At 41.8% G+C, this 25,633-nt stretch overlaps 1 protein-coding gene across 1 annotated transcript in view; it reads right to left on the minus strand.

The window, feature by feature from the left end:
* LRRC4C (leucine rich repeat containing 4C) overlaps positions 1-25,633 on the minus strand; it is a 921,733-nt gene that overhangs the window by 626,055 nt on the left and 270,045 nt on the right. The gene's annotated exons all lie outside the window — the stretch shown is intronic.

Here is a 25,633-nt window from a genome sequence, read left to right on the forward strand (position 1 = left end):
AGAGATTAACAGATATAGTGATGATAGCTATCTATATAGGAACAAACAGAGATTCCATGTTTAGTAGTACAAACAAGTGCGTGTTTAATTTAAAAATAAACATTTTGAAGTGTTAAGAGACATGCTGTAGCTCAAAGACAAGTTATAGGCATGATGCAGAAGTTACTAGGTAAGGTTCTTTGGTCTGTATTTTTCCAGGAGGTCAGATTAGATCATCATAATGAACGCTCAGGTCCCACAATTTAGAATTACAAAAAATGAAGTGTGTCAGGGGTCATTTTAGACTTTGGTTTTCCTCTACTTAAATGCTCGGGTGTAACGTCTGGCTCTGGTTCTCTCTAATTCTTTCCTTTAATGTTTTACATTATTCTATCTGTAAGGCTATTTGGGAAACAGCTCCAACAATGATCCAAAGGACTGTCTGCTAAACTATTTTTAAAGGGGGGGAACCACTTCTATTGTAGTGTGAAGATCTATTTGCAGCCATCCATCTTCTGTAAACTCCTGAGCTAGACAATAACCTTGAAAAGGCAACAGTTAGGAACCTTTGGTTATAAATAAATTCAATAACTATCGTTTCATAGGAAAAGAGAAAGAAGCTAAAAGTCAGATAGTAAGTGGGGGTTTATCAAACACTGAGAAATATCATTAACATAATTCACTTGTTATTAAATCTGCTGTTTCCATCCCATACCCACTGCATTTCCCCCCCCCTAAGTTGCATTGTATAAGATGCTGTATGGTATATTAACTTTACTTTTCCTCCCTGCCAAAACAAGGACCAGATTCTGACACTCTTACTGGTGTTGCATGGTATCTCACTCAAGTAGCCCCATTCATCACTCACTGTGAGTAAGATAATTGATTTTTCCCCCCCATGGTGATTTGGGAAGTTCCTGAAGGAGAGGAATTAGAAATGAAAAAAAGTCTAAGACTGTGGATAAAGGCAAACAGCATGACATAAACATAGGCTCAGGAAAACCTCCTTATTCAGAGGGGCAGTGCAGCTGTGTGGATTCTCTGGTAGCATGCCCTCTCATGTCACAGTGGTACTTAACAGGCTTTTCCAATCCAGTGCCTCCTGTAAATAGCCTCTTTGGCATTAACATGGTCTGCTTCTTATAACTTGGCCCTTCAGCCAGACCACTTATAGATCTCTCCCTCCACTCCCTTCTGCGCTAACAGAGTCCAATGAATAATTCAAAGACTTTGCATCAGTTCTTCTGCCTGACTTCAAGCCCAGTGGTTCTGACACACTTTACTTCGGGGCTTCATGACTACTGTGTTTCCTGGTTGCATAGCATCCCTAGGTTTGCCCCTCTTTCAGTGCAGAGGCTCACAGGGCTCCTGCCTGGAGTCCTTCAACAAATCCCAAATTAAAATACTCCTGCCCTCCACTGGCTTGAACTTTCATACCACTTAAGTTCACTCTGCATGCCGTTCTGCAGTTGAACAACTCTTTGGGCTTCTTCCCTGGAGGTCTGAATCCTGCCCTTTTATCAGGACTCACCGCCAGAGCTTCCCTGGTGGCTTCTCTGTATCTCTCAGAGCCACATTCTCTACTGCCAAGAGAGGCACTACAAAGTTCTTTCCCCTCTCTCCCCACAAGCCTCTTTCTACTATGAAGAGATGAAGCCCACAGTAACTGCCTAACTCCACTCCCAGTAGGGCTCACCTTTAATTGGGCCTGTCACTCCCTCCAGCTGCAACCAGGCCGTAATTGGGCTCTTTCAGCTGTTTGTGCAAACCTTCACACTCTCAGCTGGGTCCAATCATTATCCAAGGCTACCTGGTACCCAGCCAATGAGGATTGGACAGGAGAGACTGCCAATTGTAACAGGTAAAGCTGTGCCTGTCACAGATGGGCTAGCCCTTTAAGGGGATCAGGCTCAGCTTTGCCTGTAACAATTGGCAGTCTCTTCTGTCCAATCCTCACTGGCTGGGTACCAGGTAGCCTTGTACTGGGTAGCCTGGGCACTATGTAGATGGCCTGATTTTTCAGTAGTGCTGAGCACTCCAAGTACCTATTTATCTTAGTGGGAACTATGAGGATGGGAAGGAGATTCCCACACTTGAACCATTCTTTTTAGGTGACAAATCTGAGGAACTGACCCAAATTGAGGTGTCAAAAGAGGAGGTTTGGGAACAAACTGATTAAAGAAACAATAATAAGGGTACATCTATAGTATGAAATTATTTCGAAATTATTCTATTCAAATTTTTGGAAGTGATTTTACACATTCGGTCTTGCATGTCCCCGCTAAAGCATGTGAATTTGGCGGCGTGCATCCACAGTACTGAGGCTAGCATCGAATGTCGGAGCAGTGCACTGTGGGTAGCTATCCCACAGTTCCTGCAGTCCCCACTGCTCATTGGAATTCTGGGTTAAGCTCCCAGTGCACAATGGGGCAAAAACATTCTTGCGAGTGTTTCTGGGTGTGTGTCGTCAGTCGCTCCTCCCGCCGTGAAAGATACAGCAGACAATCATTTTGTGCCTTTTTAGCATGCAGACACCATACTGCTTTCAGCAGACGGTGCAGTACAGTGCACTGCTTCTCTCCTGGTACTACGAATCCAATTCACATTTCCTCTCGTCTTTCTATGTAATCTCTATAAGTATCTACTCTTTCTCTTCCTCATCGACCGCTTCCGCTGCCAAATCTGCTCAGCCATCGTGAACCGAGCAGCACAGCTTCCACAGCCAACTCTGCTCTCCCACTCTTGCCACGCTACCGAGCTTCTCCATGTTGTCTGTCCTGGGCTCCCATCTCCGTGAAAGCTTCAGAAGACAACCATTTCCCGGCCTTTTTTCGACTATCATGAACCGAACAGCACCTCTTCCACTGCCACTCTGCTCTCCTATGTTTCACGCCCTTTTTCCAGGATTACCCATGCAGGCGCCATAGCACGGCAAGCATAGAGCCCGCTCAGATCTCCTCTGCAGTTTTGACCGTTGTAAATACCTCACGCATTATCCAGCAGTATGTGCACTACTATGAGGAAATGACGACAGCGCGATTATGATAGTGATGAGGACATGGACACAGACATTCCTAGAAGCACAGCCTGTGGCGATTGGGAGATCATGGTGGCGTTGGGCCAGGTTCATGCCATGGAATGCCGATTCTGGGCCCAGGAAACAAGCACAGACTGGTGGGAACACATAATGTTGCGAGTATGGGATGATTCCCAGTGACTGCAAAACTTTTATGTGCATAGGGCCACTTTCATGGAACTTTATGACTTGCTGTCCCCTTCCCTGAAGCACAAAGACACCAAAATGAGAGGAGCCCTCACAGTTGAGAAGCGAGTGGCCATAGACCTGTGGAAGCTTGTAATGCCCAACAGCTACCGGTCAGTCGGGAGTCAGTTTGGAGTGGGCAAATCTACTGTGATAGCCAACTCAATCATTGACCAGCTGCTATCAAGGGTAGTAACTTTGGGAAATGTGCAGACCATTGTGGATGGCTTTAATCGCTGGGGTTCCCTAGCTGCAGCAGAGTGATAGACGGAACGCATATCCCTATCTTGGCCCTGGAACACCGGGCGGGCCAGTACGTAAACCGCAAGGGGTACTTTTCCCTGGTGCTGCAAGCACTGGTGGATCACAATGGACATTTCACTGACATCAACATGGGGTGGCCGGGAAAGGTGCATGACGCTCACATCTTCAGGAACTCTGCTCTGTTTGAACAGCTGCAGGAAGGGGCTTACTTCCCAGACTAGAAAATTACTGTTGGGAGATGTTGAAATGCTTATAGTTATCCTCGGAGACCCAACCTACCCCTTAATGCCACGGCTTATAAGCCATACACAGGCACCCTGGACAGTAGTAAGGAGCAGTTCAGCTATAGGCTGAGCAAGTGCAGAATGGTGGTAGAATGTGCTTTGGATGTTTGAAAGCGCGCTGGTGCAGTTTACTGACTCGGTTAGATCTCAGCACAACCAATATTCCAATTGTAATTGCTGCTTGTTGTGTGCTCCACAATATCTGTGAAAGTAAGAGGGAAGACATTTATGGGGGGGTGGGAGGTTGAGGCAACTCGCCTGATGGCCAGTTTCGCACAGCCAGACAACAGGGCGATTAGAAGAGCGCAGCAGGGTGCGCTGCGCATCAGAGAAGCTCTGAAAGCCAGTTTCATGACTGGCCAGGGTACGGTGTCGCAGTTGTGTTTGTTTCTCTTGAAGTTACCCGGCCCCTATATATATACACATTATATATATATATATATATATATATATATATATATATATATATATATATATATATATATATATATATATGCATACATACACACACACACACACACGAGAAAGGAAATAAAGTCACAATTGTTTAAAAAATGTTCTTTATTATTTGTTGCAGAGCACATTGAGAGAAATCAGAAGGTAGATGGGGGGGTACAGGGGGATGAGGATGGAGGAGGAGGGAAGGACAAGTCCAGAAACCAAATCAAAATTTTGGATATGCCAGGTTTCTGCTGCTTGTGCAATCCTCTGGGGTTGAGTGTGTGGGTCCCCGTAGCCTTCCCCACCCCCGCCCCGTGTTCTTGGGCATCTGGTTGAGGAGGCTATGGAACTTGAGGAGGAGGGAGGGCGGTTACAAAGGGGCTGCAGCAGCAGTCTGTGGTCTTGCTGCCTTTCCTGCATTAGATCCACCATCCAGCGGACCATGTCAGTTTGCTCCCCCATGAGCTTGACCATAGCATTGAGCCTGCTCTCATTGCTTGCGTCCCTCCTCTCTTCGTATTCATGCAACGCTTTACGCAACTCCGCAATTGTTTGCCTCCATGCATTCAGCTGGGCCCTATCAGTGTGGGAGGACTGCATCAGCTCGGCAAACATGTCGTCCAGAGTTCGTTTTTTCCACCTTCTAATCTGAACCAGCCCCTGGGACGGAGTAGATAGGGGCTGCGTTTGCACCTGCGGGAGGAGAAAAAGGGAGGGTAGTATTTTAAAAGATACATTTTAGAAAACCAAGGGAACACTCTTTCTCAGTGAAACAGGCAATTCATAGTACACAGCATATGTTCTTTTTGTACAAGGTCACATTTTGCCTCTTATACTGAAAGCGCCTGCCACTTGGGTGTGAGTAAGCCATCACACGCAGCCGGACAACAGAATTCAGCTTGCAGCAGCCATGGTAAGCCCTAGGGACATGCAGCGTTCTGCTTCTTCCGCATTAATTTCAGTGCCTTCAAACTGCCAGGCCCCCTTTCCCATAGCAAGCAATGCCTGGTGGGTTTGCCATATAAAAAGGAGGGCCTGCGTGCTCTCTGGGATGATCACTTCACACAACACCGCCCCCCCCCCCCCCACACACACACACCTTGTGGCTTCGATGAGGCTCTGAGCAGGGACGAGCCCTTTAATCTAAACGCGAACAGCCCAGCGCGGCTGGGTTTTCCCCCACCCCCGACCACATGGCTCCGATAAGGCTCTCACTCACCAGAAGTGCCTTCTCCAGGGTCACGGGCTGGGAACCCGCACTGGGAGTGGGGGGAGGCTATTGGGTCCAGTATTAAGAATAGTTCCTGGTTAGGGGGGAAAACAGATTCCCCACTTGCCACCTGTGCACTGTCCTCCTCCTCCTCCTCCTCTTCATCCTCCAATAACTCATCCTCCTCCCTCTGTGCAACTCCCCACTCGCAGGTGTCCACAGACAGTGGTGGGGTAGTGGTGGCAACAATCCCCATAATTGCATGCAGCTCACAGTAGAAGCGGCATGTATGGGGTTGTGACCCAGAGCACCCGTTCGCCTCCCTGGCTTTTTGGTACATTTGCCTGAGCTCCTTGATTTTTGTACGATGAAAATCATTTTGTGCTCTGTGTCCCTGGAGTAGCCTCTTTCCATCATGGCCCTGGAGACGTTAGCGTACGTATTTGCATTTCTTGTTTTGGAATGTAGTTCTGCCATAACAGATTCATCTCCTCAACATGCGATGAGATCCAGTACCTTCTGTTTGGACCATGCTGGAGCTCATCTGTGAATCCGGGACTGTGTGGTCTCTTGTGATGGTGGACTCTGCATGGTCGCCTGTGATGGTGGACTGTGCTGATGGTGACCAAACAGAAAATGAAATTCAAAAGTTCCCAGGGCTTTTTCTGCCTACCTGGCTAGTGCATTGGAGTTGAGAGTGTTGTCCAGAGCAGGCACAAGGGAGCATTCTGGGATAGCTCCGGAGGCCAATAATGTCGAATAACGTCCACAGTACCTGTAACCGGGAACTGCGATCTCGATTTTAGCGCTACTCCACTTGCCGAGGTGGAGTATAGAAATTGGATTAAAGAGCCCTTTAAATTGAAAAAAAACATTTTGGTTGTATGGATGGAATCAGTTTTATTTTGAATTAACTCAGCTAATTCCGAAATAACCGCATACTGTAGACCAGGCCTAAGTCACCAGGACCAGATGTTATTCACCCAAGAGTTTGGAAGGAACTCATATGAAATTGCAGAAGTATTCACTGTGGCACGTAACTGTGATGCTGTATATAAGAAAGGTGACCATTTATATCACTGTTGTTACCACTATTACACATTTTCCATAAGTCTTATACAAATTGTGTCATATAAGGTAACAATAGAAAAGTTATGATTTGCTAAGTATGATTATCTTGGTTATATGCATGTATCTTTGTATCTGAAGTTAAGAATATTGCCTGTGTACTTGTATCTTAAACATGTTTTGTATTCCTGGATGACACACCCCAGATAGCAGTCTAGCTCTGATGTAAATCTATGTGTTGATGGCCCATTAAGGACACTCGGCTCAAAATGAGTCACTGAATAAATTCATCCTGCCCAGTAAGCCTTTCTTGTGGACACCTCAGAAATAATATGGGCAATGGCCGACCCTCTGAGTCAGCAAAGCATGCAAGCACATGTGATAAGGACATGTGACCCTGGACTCCATGTTGGGCCAGTAACTTTCCATACACCTGGGCTGTGGGCTTTGTTTGGGACAGTAAACTTTCATGCATACAACAAAGGATATAAAAGACCTCTGAGACACCTCTATTTTGCCGCTTTCCTGCCCTAATTCTCTGGACTGTGGATTTACAACTAAAAGGAGCATCTTGCATTATGCACTTTCAAACTTTTGGAAGTTACCAGAGAGACTTTTGCAAGCTAGCCGTCTATTCCATCACTGCTACAAACCAGATCTAAGGACTTCACAATTATTTGTATGTGTATGATCCATTAATCATTTATAACACTATTCTTTACTTTTATTCATAAATCCTTAGTTAGTTTACTAAGGATTGGCTGACAGTGTGATATTTGGGTACGATCTGAAATACATATTGACCTGGACTAGGGGTCTGATCCTTTGGGATTAGTAAGAACCTCACATATGGTGAAATGGGTTTTCAGTAATCTCTCACTTTATCAGACTTGGTTTTCTGGATGTAAGCCAAGAACTGGAATGCCTAAAGAGGACTTTATGCAACCCCATGCTCTGGGTGTCCATAAGCCTCTGATTGCCAGAAACTGGGACTGGATGACAGGGATGGAGGGATTAATAATAGCCCTTTTCTGTTCAGGCCTTCTGAAGCACCGGGCACTTTCCACTGTCAAAAGACAGGATACTAGGATAGATGGATTATTGGTCTGACCCAGTGTGGCCATTCTTATGTTCTTATTGCACAATCCAAATTTCTCAAAGGTGTAGCGCCATTTTTCATTGAAAAAAGTTGATGGAAAATTTCTGACCACCAGTGATCCGGACCAGGAAAATCCCACATTTTATTTTTCTGAGAGTTGCCCATCTTTTCCTCTTTCTTCTTTAAGGGTCCAAGGATCAGGACAGTTGTTTCAAAGTCTAGCACTGCTGTAGTAGTTACCAGTGCAACTAAAATAACAGCAGTAATGCTACTTTTCAGAATGAGTGCTCAAGTCAACAATGATCGCCAGTAAAACAGTTAATGCTCAGACCCATTTAGCCTTCAACAGGGTTATCCCCTTTTCTCTTTGGGATTCAGCACATATATGTATTTTAAAGTTTATATTCTTTCACGGTTGTCAGAAAGTTTGGATGTCAGAAACAGAGTTGGGATAACGCTGCTAGATTGAATCTGCACTTAGGACATTCGAAACCAGCCATCCAGATGGGGAGATCCCTAAAATTTAGGAACACTTCTCAATAAATAACTTCCATTTAGAGTATTCTTATGATTAACACAGGCACAGGCAGCATGAAAAATACCAGCAGTTAAGTGGTAACTATGGAACAAGATATGCAAACCTTAGTACTTACAAACAAACATCACTTACTCTCACTTACACATGCACTCTCTCTCTCACACAGACACACACTCACTTTACTCAGGATGGCTCAGCTGAAGGTTCCATGATGCATAAAGTGGGATTTCCTGCCAATTAAGTCCCAATGGAAAATTCCAGAGGAGCACTGACAGGATAAGAATAGGTTGGATCATAAAAAAAGGCAAAGGCTTTCTGGTAAAAAAAAAAAAAAAAAAAAAAAAAAAAAAGAAAAGCAAAGGCTTACCATTCAGCAGTCCCTCCATTCCTCAATGTGACAAGCAATTATAAAAGAGGATCTCTCCTCCTCCAACATTTAGATCTCTCTTTTGGAAAAGTGATAGTTCAGCTCTCAATATCAAATACATAGATAACTCTTCCAAAGGCCACTGTCTTCAGCCAATGACAGCAGAACATTTCTTTCCAGTTAGGGGGAAGGGTGAAAATATCCAGGAAAAAGAGTTTTTTCCCCCCAAGTCTGGACAAGACTCTGTCAAACTAACTAACAGAATGAGAATTAGGATAGGTGAATCATTTCAGATTAAGTAATCAACATCCCTTTCTCCACTCCTGAATCTTCACTGACTTTTTTGACCAATCTTTTTGAACAAAATTTTTCAACCAGCTCTAGTAATTACTTACTTTTGGAATAGAGATTTTTCTCACATAGATACTTTATCATAAGGTTATGCAAATTAATATAGTCTGCAGTCCTATATTTTACTCTACTTTAATAATAGAATGTTGCATACTTTAGCAATGAAAAGCTAAGCTGTCTCTGCTATGTGCTATCACAGCTAAGGGTTTCTTGAAGTATTAACGTTAAGACTCATTTTACAATAAGCTCCATCAGGTTACATTTTTTCCTCAGACCCCCAGAAACACACACACTTCTCTCAGTATTTACAGGTTAGCACAATTTACGCAGCCCAGTTGAAAGCATCTGTAGATAGATGATACATACCTTCAAATCATCCTGACCTCCTGCATCTGCAAAGTTGGACAAGCAATTCCTCAAGAATAGACTTAAAGATTTCAGCATTTCTCCTACTTTCAAGTGGATCAAAAACATTAAAAATCCAGTGTATACCCACATTTATCACCAAGCAGTTCCTAGTATGCCACTGTATTCCATTTCCTCAGCACAGGAAATAATGGTGGTAGGGCATTGTTAGGTATCTATGGTGCAGAGTTGAGATATTTTAATGATGACCACCATGCTTGGAGAACGAACATGTCAGTGAGTATAACAGGATCTGGACCTTAGAAAGTACTTTTACTATTTATTATTACCACCATCTTGGTCCCAGAGCCTGCAAATACCACCTATTCCAATGGGAGATGTGGCAGCTCTTCACCTTCCAGTGTCTGGCTCATTCTTTTTAAAAGGATTTGGGGTCAGAGAAGAGAGACAGGATGCAAGGAGAAGACACAAGCAGAAGTTCTTGAATGCAGCCAAATCCTTTTCCATTATGTGGAAAAATAAAGAAGGAGGGTGTGGGGGAAGAAGCTTTTGCTCAAATATCTCTAACGTGGACCATTTTCTGTGCTGCTTCAGTGAACAACTCACCGTGCATCTGCTGTTGAACAGTCCAACATTTACACAGCCATCCATCATTTATTATGTACAAGGAACTATGTTTTTAGGTTAAGCATTGAATTCTGGATAGCGTATAATAGCAAGAAATAGCATCAAAATGTAAGGGAAAGAGGTTGAATTTCGGTCAAGTGCATTAAGCAAGACTTTAAAGAGAGCCAACCAACTGGTGCTTAATTTGGTGGCTTTGATTAATTCCCCCCACCACCACCACCCGTTCTTCTTGAGTTCAAGATGTTGGACAGCAAGAAAAAAAACCTGAATATTTGTTTTTTAATTTAAAAAAGTGGCAATAAAAGGTCTTCATGAAAAATGTTACATTATTTTTGTTTTATAACACAATGATAATATAAAGGTCATGGTTGCTTCCCATCTTCTGAACTGAAAACCCCCCAACAAAAATTGAAGCATGCTTTAAAAATAGAATTATTCTATTATGATGAAATTATCACATACAAATAGATTTGGAAGTCTTGATGCTGCCCAATGCAGGTGTGAAATGTTGTGCTTACAAGAAATACTTTGAGACATGAGCAGGGCAACCCAATCCTGCATGAAATAAGAGCATAAATGAATGGTGCCAACTTGCTCTTGTCTAGTAGGAAGAGGGAGGTGTACAAGGTGAGAACATAGCTAAGTGCCCCATTAGTAAGATGAGGAAAATGCTTTAGCCCATGTCTTCTTGCACACTTATATGCGCAAAGGGGCACAGCGTAAGATAGCGACATACAGGAAGCTTTAGAGTACTACCGCTCAGAATGGAGTAGGAATACACCTGCATTGTAACATTTCTTGTGCACGCATATCGATTTCGAATTGCCTTCCCCCGCTGTTCCCTGAACAATCAAGGCTACAGAAAAATACTTTCAACAAATATCACCACTTCCCATTACAGTGCATCCCTTGGAAGCACTCAGGAACTGGTAAAGTATTGGATAATCCAAATACAGAAGGCACAAGTGATGCTGCCTCAAATGAGAATCAGACTTCATTGTCTTAAATCTGAATCTCAAGCACAAAAATTGAAGGGAACAAGACATGTGCCATCACCACCACATCTTGTCTGTAATTTTGTCTCATCCCTTTTCCTTTCCCCTTCATCAGTATTTTATCTGTTCAGAACTTAAGCTTTTCCAGACAGACCTCATCTTCTTGCTTGTCTGTAAAGCACCAAACACATTCAGTGCTATATAAATAATCCATAACATTCTTCCACACTCTAAAACATACAGAAGTTACAGATGCTTCCATGTGTAGTGTTCTCCATGTATATAGCTGCAAAAGAGAGAGTCACTCCCTTGTGGGGGATATGGTCTTCCAATAAAACAATGAAGGGTTGCCGTTAACAGCAGCATATCCTCTCCGGGCACCTTTACAGCGATCCCTTCATTTTTATTTCTGCCATCCACTCTGTACATTTACTATATGTCCTTATTTCCTTCCTATGAGCCTATATTCCTCAACACAGGCGTCTGACAAGCCCAGCTTGGTTTCAGTCTTTATGTCCTCTCTTTTTGGAGTTTGCTGCAGGAGAGGCAGATGCATTGTAGTGTTGTGTACTTGTACGTTATGTATACACTGCAGTCAGAGGTGTGTGACTGCAGCACGTGTGGACCTACCCACAAGCTTTGATTTGGCTAGCTCAGATTACAATAGCAGTACAACTGCAGCAGCACAGCATAGGCTGCCTCTTCAAGTACATACCCAAGGTCCCACACAGGCTCATGCTGCCAAGGTTTCCATGCTGCTCTTATCTGAGCTAGCTAGAGCAAAGGTAGCTCCTGTATGTTGGCGCATGCTTCAGTCACACCTCTGACTGCAGTGTTGACATACCTTTAATTGTGTTGGAATTGGGTTAGGGGTGTCAAAACAGGCATGCAATATTCATGCAGGTGATAATGCATTAATTCTGTATGGACTGTTATTATATCGTCTATTTTCTTATAAGCCTACACAGGCTTAAATTCCAAAATATTGATGGCTGAGGGGCAATATGAACACCTCTATAAATACATCAGGGTAAACAGCAGGGAGGGAGAAGAACTATTTAAACTAGTGGACAATGTTGGCACAAGAACAAAGGGGTATAAACTGGACATGAATACATTTAGGCTGGAAATGATAGACAGGTTGTCTAATCACCAGCGAGGTGAGGTTCTAAAATAGTCTCCCAAAAGGAGCAGTGTGAGCAAGCAACCAAACAAGTTAAACTTACATTTATGAACAGGGTTAGATGACTAAGTTCTTATGATAGCGGAGGACTGGACTCTGTGGCCCAGGAGATCCCTTCCAGTCCTACGTACCTAAAACTGTAACTAAGCGAAAACTTTCAATCCGATTTCTTACAGCCTGTCCCTGACAGCACAGGCCATGTACAAATCATGAGCTGCAAATTGAAAGAATACTGCTCATTCCTACAAGCTCAAAATCCTGTGTGTGCATGAGCGTATTCTTTGGTAAGGTGCTGACATCCTTCACTATGCAGCCAGTGCTGTCAACCAGCACCACCCATATCATCAGTGATTACAAGATAGTAGAAGAAAACAAGTAAAGAGCAGCAACCAGGAGTTTGGTGCATATCATGCTACTACAGCTGCTGCGGGGCTTTATCCGTAACAGAAACACTTGTCCTGACAGTACACTGGGGTCATGTGGGTTACCCTCCATCCACAGCACGTATAAAAGCTAGAGAGAATTGCACCTGCTGCCGCTCAACATTCTGCTGTCCAAGACCTTGATTTATGCAATGAGCTAAGTGTTTTGAAACTTTAACATGTACACAAAACCACAGTCCGATAATGAGCACTTTTTTTTGATGAGTGCAAACCAAATGACGGGTACTGTTGGAGTTAAGCATGTGCTTGGAGGTAAGCGATGATTTGCCCATTCTCTGTCTTCCACCATAGCACAAGACACCGAGTATGTCATTTGCTTAGTGGCAGCATGAGAAGGACCACCAGCAGAATTGTCATCATTCTCCTTAATAGTATGTGGCATTTCATAATGCCAAACCAAACTTTTGGTGCTATGTGGGCAGTTTGTGTGTTCTGTAAAAGGAAACAGGACACAGAAGTGAGAATTTCTCATCTTCCCTCTTTCATATTATAATTAGCCGGGGCCATTTCCTCTCTGTAGGCCTCAATGCTCAGGATGCAAGAGAAAACTGAGCTGTTATTGATGAGACAGACTGCTTAGTTTGAGATAATTATGTCATGCCAATATAAAATAAAAATAAAATTGTTCCTAGAGGAATGACACAAGGTAGTAAATGTTATTTAGACATCTTGTTCTTTACAGTGCTGAACCTACTGTTAAGGTTCAATCAACAATGAACATACAGTAGAACTTCAGAGTTATGAACTGACCAGGCAACCACACACCTCATTTGGAACCAGAAGTATGCAATCAGGCAGCAGCAGAGATAAAACAAAGAAGCAAATACTGTACAGTACTGTGTTAAATGTAAACGACTAAAAATAAAGGGAAAGTTTAAAAAAAAAGATTCAACAAGGTAAGGAAACTGTTTCTGTGCTTGTTTCGTTTAAATTAAGATGGATAAACGCAGAATTTTTCTTCTCCATAGTAAAGTTTCAAAGCTGTATTAAGTCAATGTTCAGCTGTAAACCTTTGAAAGAATAATGTTTTGTTGAGAGTTACGAACAACCGCCATTCCCATGATGTTCATACCTGAGACTCTACTGTACTATCCCACTGTGTGTCAGAGTCAGGCAGGCATATAGCTGAAAACCTATCATTCCAATTCAAGTCTTCACTTGAAATATTATTATAGGCAGGGCTGGTAGCACTGACTATTATTAAGGTAGCCCAGTGCTTCCTATTATAAGACCCTAGATATCAGAAACGTATAATGTTGCCAAATTTTAATAATTTGCATTGAATTTCTCCATGCCATGCTGGATGTCTGCTTCAGGCTGAATTATTACGGAAAATTTCAGCAAAGTTACTTCAGCCATTTCCAAGAACAAGCTTTAGGGAAAATAAGTTGTTTTCCCCATGTTAAAAAATATGGTGACTTTTTGGTTTTGAACAGCTGTAGTAAGCTGTAGCCGCTTTGGAGCAGGGACTTGAAGTTTGGTAAAGGGAGTGACCATTGTTTCTGAGAGGTGCCTTTTGCTATCACAGTTCACATCTACTCAGTAGAGACGTCTTAGACTTAGCAGCTAAAATCTCTGAAGACTCCATCCTCACTGAATATGCTCTGTCCCCTCACAGTTCCTACCTGTGGCCAGATTCTGTATGTGCCATCCCTACAGAGCAATTGAGCACATTCCATCCCTTCTTAGTTCCTACATGACAGGACTGCCCAGGCACCATCCCCACAAAGCATCTGAACATGGTCCCTCCAGCCCAGAGCTACAGGAGTGAAGCCATGCTTTACTTGTAATGGCTGCTCCAGGCCAGTGTGGTGTTCAATGATCACTCAGAACCAAGAAGTCTCACTGAGCTCTGCATCATTCAGTGTTCAAGTTCTAACTGATAAGCATGCATAACATACCAACTGGCCCTTGCTAGAGCCACTTAAAGATACAGTTCCCCACATCATCCTTCCGCAGCCAAACCATTGTCAATCAACATCAATAGAACACAGAATTTCAAACACTATAGCCAATTTACTACCTAAACAAATTATGTTCAATCAGGTTCTGAGTTGCCCATCACTATTGTGGGGACATGTGGGTCTCCCCTGAGACATCAGCACCATTGTTGTCAGGCAGTAGTAAGTCCATTAGTTCTGGTTCTGCTTAGCTGTCTCAACCTGTTGTGGTTGTCTTTCTGAGACCTTCTCAGGCAAGACAGCCAACTCAGTGCCCCTTATCACCTCCCTTCTGGAATTTGGAAGTGTCACCTACTCCTCCATAGTATGTTTCTTTCTGGACCACAACCTCAAACAGCCTAGGGGCAATCTCTTCTGACACCACGAGAGCTGTGCAGGTACTGCTTTTTTTGGATCACTGGTGGTTTGCGGGGGCGGGGGGGGGGGAAATGGTTCAGGTCAAACAAAACATTAGAAAGAGATTGGGACAAAAACCCCAAGATAGAGGGTTGGAGGAAGGCTGAGATTGAATGAGAAGCCTGGGAAGGGAGACTGGTACTTGTAGCCCCTGGGGTGGGGAGGGAAGAGACAGCTTGGACAGTGAGCTGAGATGAAGGAACTGAGACTAGGTGGGTAAGGAGACTAAGACTGAAATGAGAACCCCCAGGAGTTGAGATAGGGTCAAGGTAGGTAAGGAGAGTCAGAGATGGGGCAGAAGGTGATAAAGTTGGGGGGGGGGGGTAGATGGGCAGAAGAAAAGTCTGTGCTCCCTCGAACATACTTTCCTCCAGCATCTGGAATAGAACCAAAAAGATCTGAGTCTCACTATTCCTCTGCTGTCAGCAAATATCTATAACCCCTCTGCCAAAGTGTGTCTCATCCCCTTCTAGTGCTGGTCCACATAGGGGATAACAGCCCACTATTGCTATCAGTTATTCCATTTGCTCAAATGTCAATGCTCTATGTGGTGAATTTGCGAGCCAATGTTGCTGATTGACTGAGTTAACAGGATACCATGATAGAATTTCTCTTTTACCAGTTTCCATTTAAGAAAAAAAACCTAGGCAATCACACACAAAAAACTTATGTTAAGAGAACATTAAAGTTGTGAAGGCAATTACTCAGGACATGTTAGTTAAGGTTTCCTGTGCAACCTTAATTCGGCCTCCTTGTACATATGCATTATGATTATAGCTGGCCAGAAAATGGAAATTCATTCCCATTAAAAAAAAATTTTTAGGAAAAAAGATCAGTCTTGAACTGGACAATTTCAATTTTACAAAGGTATATTTTTGGAAAATTATTCTACTAGAAAATCCCTGACTAGCTTTAATTATGACACAGTCTTTAATTATGTGATCACATAAAAAAGCCCATTAAGAAATAAATAAATCTGTATTCATAGCAGGGTTTGAATTGTGTGCAGTAAATAAGGCATTTGGCCACACATTGAACAAAAAAGGAGAAAACAACATATTGAATAGCTACTGAGTAATAAGCATCATCCATTCCGTGTACTGAATGAAGCAGGGTTCCTGTGGAAAATACAGTATGTTGTCATGTAATTAAAGAGTATATCATAATGCATACTCATAAGGGGGCTGAAATAAGGTATTTCCCCTCACACACACCAATTGCTATTAGAGAATCCCCAGCAAGTTTTAACAGTATATAGCCTATGACACAATTTATCAGTTAGGATTCCATTCAGCAGAGGGAAGAGTAGAGGCTCACTGTAACATATACACAAAGATTCCATACAAATCTCTTAAGGAAAGACAAACATTTGACTTTTGACCCTTTTGGCTGATTAAATAACTAGCAAAAAAGTAAATTTCTAAAGGTGTGAAGGTTCAAATTAGGTTCAGCGAAGTATACAAAAGTTCAATGTTTCCCAAAGGCTTATTCAAAACTATATTCTGGACCTCTTGGGAGGAGGGTCTCTCCTGTTTAAATGGATCACTCCGTTCTACAATTTGTTGCCTGAATAGCAGGAATTCTTATGCTTTAGCAAGGCATAATAGGAACACAATGGCCTCCATTTTCTTGAATTACTATTAATTATATTTTAATAGCTCTCAAGATGTGCTGGGCTCTTTCAAAACACAGAGTAACAGAGCCTCTGGCCTGAAGGCGTGTAGTCTAAAAAGACAAAGCATAAAGGAAAGAAGGAATACATCAGACAAGCAGTTGTATGGTCCCACAACCTCTCTCATACAACACCCTCCACATAAAGCACCACAGCATTCCCCAACAATAGGGGAGTCATCCATTGTAGTAAACCTGTTTCATCTTTCATGGGGAGTGGGGAAAAGGTATGATGGTGAAAATAAACATCTGGGGTGAAATCCTGGCCCCACTCAAGTCAATAGCAAAACTCCTATCATCATCAATAAGGCCGGGAGTTGACCCATAATGGTGTTGCATGTATGTATGTTTGTTTAAAAAAAAAAAAAGAAATTCAGAGAGAGGGAAGTTGACAAATACCTCTCCACAGCAAATTCACGTCTACGTGCAGTTTTTCTATTGGCATAACTAATTCCTTTAAGCATGCAGTATTGTTTGTTTACAGAAATTATACCATTACAACAGCTAGTGTGGATGCAATTATAATGGTATAAAGGTGCTTATAGCACCACAGGTTATTCCCTTTCCTTTACAGGAATTAGCTGTGCAAATATAAGCCCCTCTCTATAAATACCTCAAAAAAGTAAACACCTGGGAGGGTAAAGAGCTATTTAAGCAAAAGGACAATGTTCTCAAAAGAACAAATGGATATAAAGTGGCCATGAACAAGTTCAGGCTGGAAATTAGAAGGTCTCCAACCATCAGAAGAACGCAGTTCTGGAACAGCCTCTCAATAGGAGTTGTGGGGGAAAACAACTTATTTAGTTCTGAGAGAGAGCTGGACCAATTCATAAGTGTGATTGTATTACAGGGGTACTTGTGATGGAAGGGGGCAGGGCTCAGCAGCCCTGGGGCTCACTTTCAGTGTATGTCTTACGTTCCTAAAGGTTCCTGCTTCAGGGTTTTAACCCATCCCTTGCAAGGGTCTGGAAGAGATTTCCCCTCCCTCTACACACACCATTTTTGGGAGGCAGGGGAGAGAGGGGTTGGGTCTCCTCCTTCTGAAGCTTCAGAGATGGCAACCATTGGGATAGCAAATAGGGAGGGCCAGGGCTCTGAGGTGGCACCAAGCAGTCTTTCGCTCAGGTGCCTTGCTGGCTGATTGTCACTCACATACTCATTGTCTAAGTGATCTTCATGTGTGGAGTTTGGAAGGAATGTTCCCCCAGATCATATTGGCAGCGAGGTTGAGGGTTTTTCCTGGTCATTTGCCAGGATTATCTGGGTACATCTCACTTAATCTGTTCCCTGCCATTGTGGGAGGTGTTAGGCACTGCTCCACCTCGGATTTTCCTATTGTCTGTCTGTAGCATATCATAATTTTCTAAGGGGCATAATACTTTAAACCCAACAAGTGAAATGGGATCAGTGGATGCTGCGTGGTGTTGAGGGCCCGTGTTATACAGGAGGTCAGACTAGACAATCTGCTGGTCCCTTCTAGCCTTAAATTTTTATGACTATCAGTGTAACAGCATCCAGACTAGGGGAGTTATACCACATTAGCTTTACTAGCATAGTTAAAGCAACACAATTTTTGCATGAAGATAAGCTCTTTCCGATAAGTGTCCAAATAGCTATGGTAGTGGGAGTAATAATCAGTGGTAGGAATTTTTTCCTGACATATGCAAACAATTAATTTACTCCCTGTGATGTGAAGATTGAAAGCACCTAACATTACTAGAATATACATGTTTCAGTTTCAAATCTATTGCCTACTATTTGATCAAGTACTTCCTTGTTCTTGTGTTCTACTAAGGCACCCAAGTGGCTTTTACCTCTCCCTCCCTCCCATTTCTATTATGTTTCTCACTGAATGTATGACAAGTAACTCAGGCCTTGATCCTGCAAAGACTTACATGTTGAAATCAATTAACAGTAAATGTAAGCATGTGTAGAACTTCTTACAGGATTAGGGCATACTTTTGCAATGAAGTCAATTCCTTCAAGGTATGGCTGCAGGCTTTCGCTGCTGTTCTCAGGTGAAGCTGAGAAGCTCTGCTATGCTGCTAATAGGAAAGGAACTTCAGTGAGGCTAAAAAATGAAATTAAAATGGAATACTTTTAGCAGGATGGTGGGAGCTGAAATAATGAAATTGACTAAAATTGCAGTTATCAGACATTTATGATTAGGCAAAGAGTAAAGTAAGAGCAGGGCTGGAACCAACTATTAAGCAACAGGGAATATCCCTCATATCATACCAAGACACTGCTCATCTCTTCCTATAGCATCCCAAATAGCTCTTTAAAGGCAGGGGAGGGAGTATTGTCTAATAGCTAGAGCACAGGACTGAGACTAACAGCGATTTGCTGTGTGATCTGAGGTTATTTAACTTCTGTGCCTCAGTTTCCATTAAAAAGGGATAACTCTTGCATCTGTCACAGGAGTGTTTTGTCTAGGGGGGAGTTTGTTGAAGCATAAAGCACTCTGAGCTGCTTAGGTGGGAGGTTCCACAGAAGTGCTAAATATTACATTTCCTGTGCACCTTTCCCCATCTATTTTTCTTTTGCAAAGCAGTTTTAATAAGTCCCCCACAGAAGTGGTCCCTCCAGCTCAGGGTTGAGACATACTGGAAGGGCAGGGCTGGAAAAGAATGGATTGCCCTGCTTATGCTCTACGAAACAGAAGATTGACCACAATCATGGAAACAGCCGGATTCTTTTCATTAGCATCATGACAAAGAATATGTAGCAAACTGGAGGGCAGAAACTAAGTCCTGCCATTCTTGCCTAAAAGTTTTAAAAAGAGTTTCTGAAACTCTGTCCCTCCCTTCACTGAGAGATGACTTGCCTTGGTCTCAAGAGCTTGTTTCTAGTGTGCTAAGGTAAAGCACAAGAAACTCAAGTGTGATCAAATGGAGACTTTGCAATGACTGCTGGCTAGAAAATTGGCCAAGTGAACCATTCCTCAGTCTGTCTATGCCTTCATTAAGCTAGGCAGAACATATTGCTCAGCTTATTTTTCTCCCATTCAATCATAGATCTGTGGTACAATATTTAACTCTACATCAGACCTGTTCTGTTCAACTCATTCTCTCTGCATGGTGATCAACAGGATTAGAACTAGATTCCCCTCTCCCGCCCTGAAGGTCACTAGTTCTTTTCTAATTTTACTCTGAAGTGGTAGGGGTGGAGGTGCTGTGTAAATAAATAGAGCTTGCTCCTAAATCTATATTCAAGGCACATGAATAAATGGCTGGCTTTTCAAAAGTACCACGTACGCAGCAATATCCATCAACTAAAAGGAGCTGTTGGGAGTTCTTTTGAAAGCCAGACCAATTATTTAGGTGCCTAAACATTGAGTTAGAAGTGAACCTAATGCTTTTATTTTTCAAAATCTTTGTCACACAATTATTATATATGTTTGCAGCAGTTCTTCATTAATGTAGTAGTTGGATTAACCACATAAACCCAAAATGCTAATGATCTATCTTTCAGATGGAACAGAAGATTGAGATTAGCCCACTTGCAGTCAATGCAGATCCCATGACACTTCCCTCAGGAATGGATACACGTACCCTGATGTCCTGTTTGGATTCCAATTTGTGTAATTACCTTTCACTATCAGAAATATTCCCTGCATTTTCAAATACATAAGGTCTTTACTTCCTGTCCTAAACTCCTGGGTAATGTGGAGGCACACTGTTCAACAGTTGCCATGTTCCACCTCAGAAATAAATGCCTATCGGTGGTAAGTGGAATGATCCCTATTTTCTTCATTCTGTAAACTACTTTGGGTTCAAGAACAGGAAATGTACTATACACTGTACAAATATAATTACTTACAACCAATAGTAAAAGGATGTCCAATTTACTTGTCTTTGCTAGGTGGCTGTTGAAAGGGTGAACCAGTTCAGGTAAAAAGTAAGGGCTTAGCCACAACAAAACCAAATTTGAACATTTCCTGCAGTTTAGGGGAATGGAGTAGACTTTTTGCTTGCTTGCCTGTTTAAACTATTGTTGCATCTCTGTGCTTGCTGTTCACAAGCTTGACCCCAAAGAAAGTACCATGAAAGGGCCATTTTAGATAATCCATAGTAATTATTTGATTTGCAACATGGAAAATGTCAGGGCATGAAGGGTTAGTAACAAAGTTTAAAAATAAGGAAGGACAATCCACTGTGTTTGAATACTTTAAGATGGATTAAAGTTTGAGCCAAAACATTAGTTTAACATAGATACAAACATTTCAATAATAATACGATAATACGATAGGGTTTTTTGTTTAATTCAATATAGCATGACTTTCTTCTTTTTAAAATCAAAACATTTCCCTGCAAAACAGAAGATCATTGTTCTATTATGAGAATCACAAAGTTTAACTCATTATAATGCTTGGCACTTCAGTGTGTTTTTAAGATGTAAAGTGTTGTAACAAACATTACAAACCCACTGAAACTGAGGAGTTTCATTATCCAGGAAGACTGAAGTGCAAGCAGGACATGGCATAAGCAGAGATAAGTCCAAGATTTATGCCCACCTACTGGCTCTGGAGACCTAAATCCAGTAGTGATTGGCAATTAAAATACTTAGATGGATAGAACAGTAATAGTTATTTGACAATGTGCTCCGGGCTGTATAAGAGATAATTCCTCTCCCAAGTATCGTATAAGTTAAGAAGAGTAAATTAGGAGTTTTAAAAAAATCCTTGCAAGTTTGCGTCATCAGGCAAGGACAAGTTTATTTTTAAAAATATATCACAACTCTCTCTCCAGGGAGTTGAAGCACATTTTTTGTTTTAGGAAAAGGCCATTCTGGCTTGTGGATGTCTCAGAACTCCTCTCCTCCCCCCCCGCACCTTTCAAAAGGCAAGAGAATAAATACAGCTCCTAGAAGACAGTGAGTGTGTTGCTTGGTGTATGGAATTTCTTCTCTGATCATTTCTAATTCAGCGATACATGTATGAATGATTATGGCTTCTCACAAATATACCTGACACACTGGACATGACCACTGTGATTACAGCCTGCAAAATTAGCCTGTTTGGAACAGCTTCAGTGGGAATGAAGATAAATAGTGACAGAAACTAACCTATCAGCACAGAGGTCCCATCCCCTCATTCAGCACTTTCCCCAGTCAGTCCTGCTTCAATAGATGATCCCATCATGACACCTAGTGGTAGCTGCACACTAACCTAATTTGTTAGTCTCTAAGGTGCCACAAGTACTTGTTCTTTTAACCCTTTAAGTGGCTATTAGAAAGAATATGGTTTCTTTCCAAGAGCTTCACTCATATTTTTAAATCCATTGCAGCTGTGTGACAAATATCCCGCATGAACCGAAATGAGAACAGTTGAATTGCCTGAGATAAAAATCTTTCTTGCACATTCTCAAGTTCAGAGTAGTTTTCTGGACTTTCTACACACTATGCCTCATTTGAACTTGATACTTGTACTACTATGATTGTTTGGTACAAAGTGCTTTCCCACCCCCTCTACATATATAGACTCTTTGGGTTGGGGCTGTGGGTAAAGATGCCCAAGTTATGGAAAAACCTAACTAATTTATTTCTAATGAGATTTAGGCTCCTGAATACAAGGACCAGATTTACAAAGGTATTTATCTACATCTTTAGGCACTTAACTCAACTAGGTGCCTTTGTAAATACTCGTAGATACCTAACTTCCATTGACTTTCCCTTACAATTAACTGACTTACCCATTAAATGTTGTAAATTCCACTAAGCACTTTTGATGCTTAAACACCTATGTAAATCTGACCCCTATTCATATAGCTTAAGGCCAGAAGTGACCACTAGATCATCTGAGCTGATCTCTTGTATGTCAAGCCCAACACCACCCTCACCCAGCACCATCACCCACTAACAAAACCAGACAAATGAAAGGAGACCAAAATATTACAGCCTTTTGGAAAATGGGTTGCACGCTCCTAGATTACAAAGGTGCCTTTGAAATTTTTACCCTATGTCTTCACTATATCTCCATGTAGAGACTCGCACATTTGGAACACAACTTTAATACAGCTAATGATAATCTGGAACTAGTCAAAAGACACAAAAAAGTGATCTATGACTATTATGTGACTAAAAGAAGGAAATTCAGTTCATCATTACTTCAGGATCATACTATTTGTAGTTTGCAAGTATCTGGATGGCTTCCTGGTAATTATGAGCACCCCAATTCCAAAAGTTTCATGATTTTTTAGCACAAATATTTATTCACCTGAAAGTTTGTACCGGAAATTATATCATTACCCATTTGTTTGCCTCCTTTTTCCAACATTCAGTCAGGGATCAGAAACAGCAGGTGAGTTAGGTGTTCTGTCACAGATCATAATGAATTTGCTAATATTCAAAGTTAACAGTTATTGATAACCTGTTCGCTGGAATTTATTTGCATGAATTATCCGAACACTCACAAAGAACTTGAGAAAAATCACAGCAACTAGGACTGGTTCACAAAATTCTTCAAACAGAAAAATAAAGGGCTAAATCTGCAATTTATATTTCAACCAGCCATAAGATATCCATTTGAGGAGAATCTTATAGCCATATATGCTATGTGTCATATCTCCAGTTCTCTTTACAACCGTGGGAGCATACTGTCCAAGGTTTTGTCTACAAAGTGTGACAATGCACACTACAGAGCTCTGAAGATGGTGTGGTCTAACTGCCCTGTGTAGCTCCAGCTGATATGTTCTAAAAGGTTCCTAGCGTACAGTAATGTTTCAAACAAGACTACATCAATGCACCCAGCAGGGTCTACACAAGGCAGTTAGAGTGCAATACTTTAGAATGCGCTACAGTTTACACTCCTCTAATGAGTACGGACACACTATGTAGACAAGCCCCAAGTTTGTCTTTCACTTCTGGTCCAAGGTAGATCTGAGGTTTGAGTCAATAATAATGAAAACTAATGGAACAAGGGAAAGGAGACAAACTCCTTGCTCGGAAGTAGTACTTGCTTCAGTTTTTGATGAAGGTATAGGCTACTTTTCTTTTTCTAACATCCCAATGTATGAAAATTTTATTCAAGTGCTGGCTTTACGCTTTTTAAAGATTTTTTCCCCCAAATAGCATAGACTACGTCTTACCAGGGCCTAAACACAAACGCGATGAATCTGTTGAGTGTTTGCAGAGAAATTACACCACCTGAGCTCCTTTGTTTGCAGAATTTTGCAGTTAAACTTGTCATGCATCCCAGTGTCCTGAGCTTTAGCATCCTGATGACTGCAGCTAATCAATGCATTTCACTATACACCATCAATATTGTTGCAAAACAACAAATACTCACTATGGAAACGTGGATACGAAAAAACAACTCCCCCACTACCCCATTTACTGCATGTATTAGGTTAAGAATTGAACTCTGAGGACAGAGTGAGCAAGCGGGAAATACTGCTTTAAAAAAGCAAAATGACTGAAATAGTCTAAAATACAGTGAACCTACATAAAAAGTGCATTACTGATTCCAGCAATATTATCTATACCTAAAAATGGGAAACATTGCTGGAACCATATCTCTAGAACTGGAATGCATACAGTGGATGCATACTCATTGTCTCTCAACTCCTATGATCTCTGTTGTGCTACATTCTCATCTTATATCGGACACTCGTCCTTACTGCTGATGTAGGAGTACATACACATGCACACACACCAGATGGACTGACCACAAAAGTAATACTATTCCGGGGGGGTGGAGGGGGGAGAAGGGAGAAGAGTGTCACCATTGATCTCAGCACTAATCAATGCATATCACAAATAGAACATGCACATACCAGTGCTTGGGTCTCCTGTTTAGAGCATAGTAGTTTTAAGATTATATCTGTTCAGCCATGTAATGGCCAGCCTCAGGCTCATTTCTGATGGCTTAATGCCCCTTCTGTGCAGTTGTACCAGGTTCAGAGAGGCATTGAGACTTCTTAGGCTGGTAGTGGTCTGGAGGGCATGTGGTTCGGTTTCTTCCTCAGAATAGAAGGAGTGGAAAGGTTCCCAACTCAGAGCACCTCCTGGGGCCAGGTCCATGACCATCTTCAAAGAGCCTTTTCTTTTTTTCGGGAGGTGGGGGAGGGAGAGGAAGATCAGGCAACTTGATTAGTCTGTAGTGATTTAAAAAAGCAGAAGATATCTGGTACCTGATACCACAGGGCTTTTTAATCTAGTAAATAAAGCTATGACAAGAGCCAATGGCTGGGAGATGAAGTCAGCAACGTTTAAATGGTAGAAAAGATTCAAATTGTTAACAATGAGTGTAATTAGCCATTGAGGCAGATGACCAAGGGAAGCAGTATGTTCTCCATCACTAAATTTTTAAATCAAAATTTCAAAAATATATGCTCTGCCTCAGCCCTAAGGTGCAGATCTAGAGGCAGGAATCCCTGTGTGAAATTCTACAGTTTGGGCTAAGCAGGAGGTCAGGCCTTAGAGCCTATTAATCTTGTCCTGAAATTCTGTAATTATAACATGGCTGCCATTCGAAAGAAAGATTGCATTTATTGTCGTCATTATTGTGTAAGCTGCAGCAACTGACACTGCTGAAGTCAGCAGTGAAAGCCCTATTGTACAGCACTTAACACAAACGTAATATGAAAAAACCACCCTGTTTTAAAAGCATGTAGTCTAAATAGACAAGACGGAGGAAAGGCAAGGGAAAGGAATGAAACAGAGCAATGGGTAACTGCATGTTAGTTCCAATTATTTATGTAGATAGTAGACATGTATTCATATTCTCATTTTAGAGAAAAGAAACAGAGGCATTGCAAGGAGAATAGTTTGCTCAAGTTCACTCAGCAAGACAGTGGCAAAGCTAGGAACAGAATGCAGATCTTCTGATTCCCAGCCCCATGCTTTAAAAACAAGGCCATGCAAAGAGCTCATTGCATACACTAACATAATCAGTGCCTGCCTGCAGAAAAACACTTCCACATTTTAATTCTAATAAGATAGAAGTGCCAAGATGGGATAATTAATGAAGCAATAATCCCCAAGAAATTGGCCATTACCACCATTTAAGACTTTTTTAGTTAATGATTTGAGCTGGTTGACTGTCTAACAAACTCATTTAATAATTTCCATAATTGGCTACATTTTTAATGATAAGTTTAGCAGACAATAGTATACTGGCAGAGAAC

This window comes from Chelonia mydas, chromosome 6 (assembly GCF_015237465.2).
Source record: "Chelonia mydas isolate rCheMyd1 chromosome 6, rCheMyd1.pri.v2, whole genome shotgun sequence".
In the NCBI taxonomy this organism is placed as follows: domain Eukaryota; kingdom Metazoa; phylum Chordata; order Testudines; family Cheloniidae; genus Chelonia; species Chelonia mydas.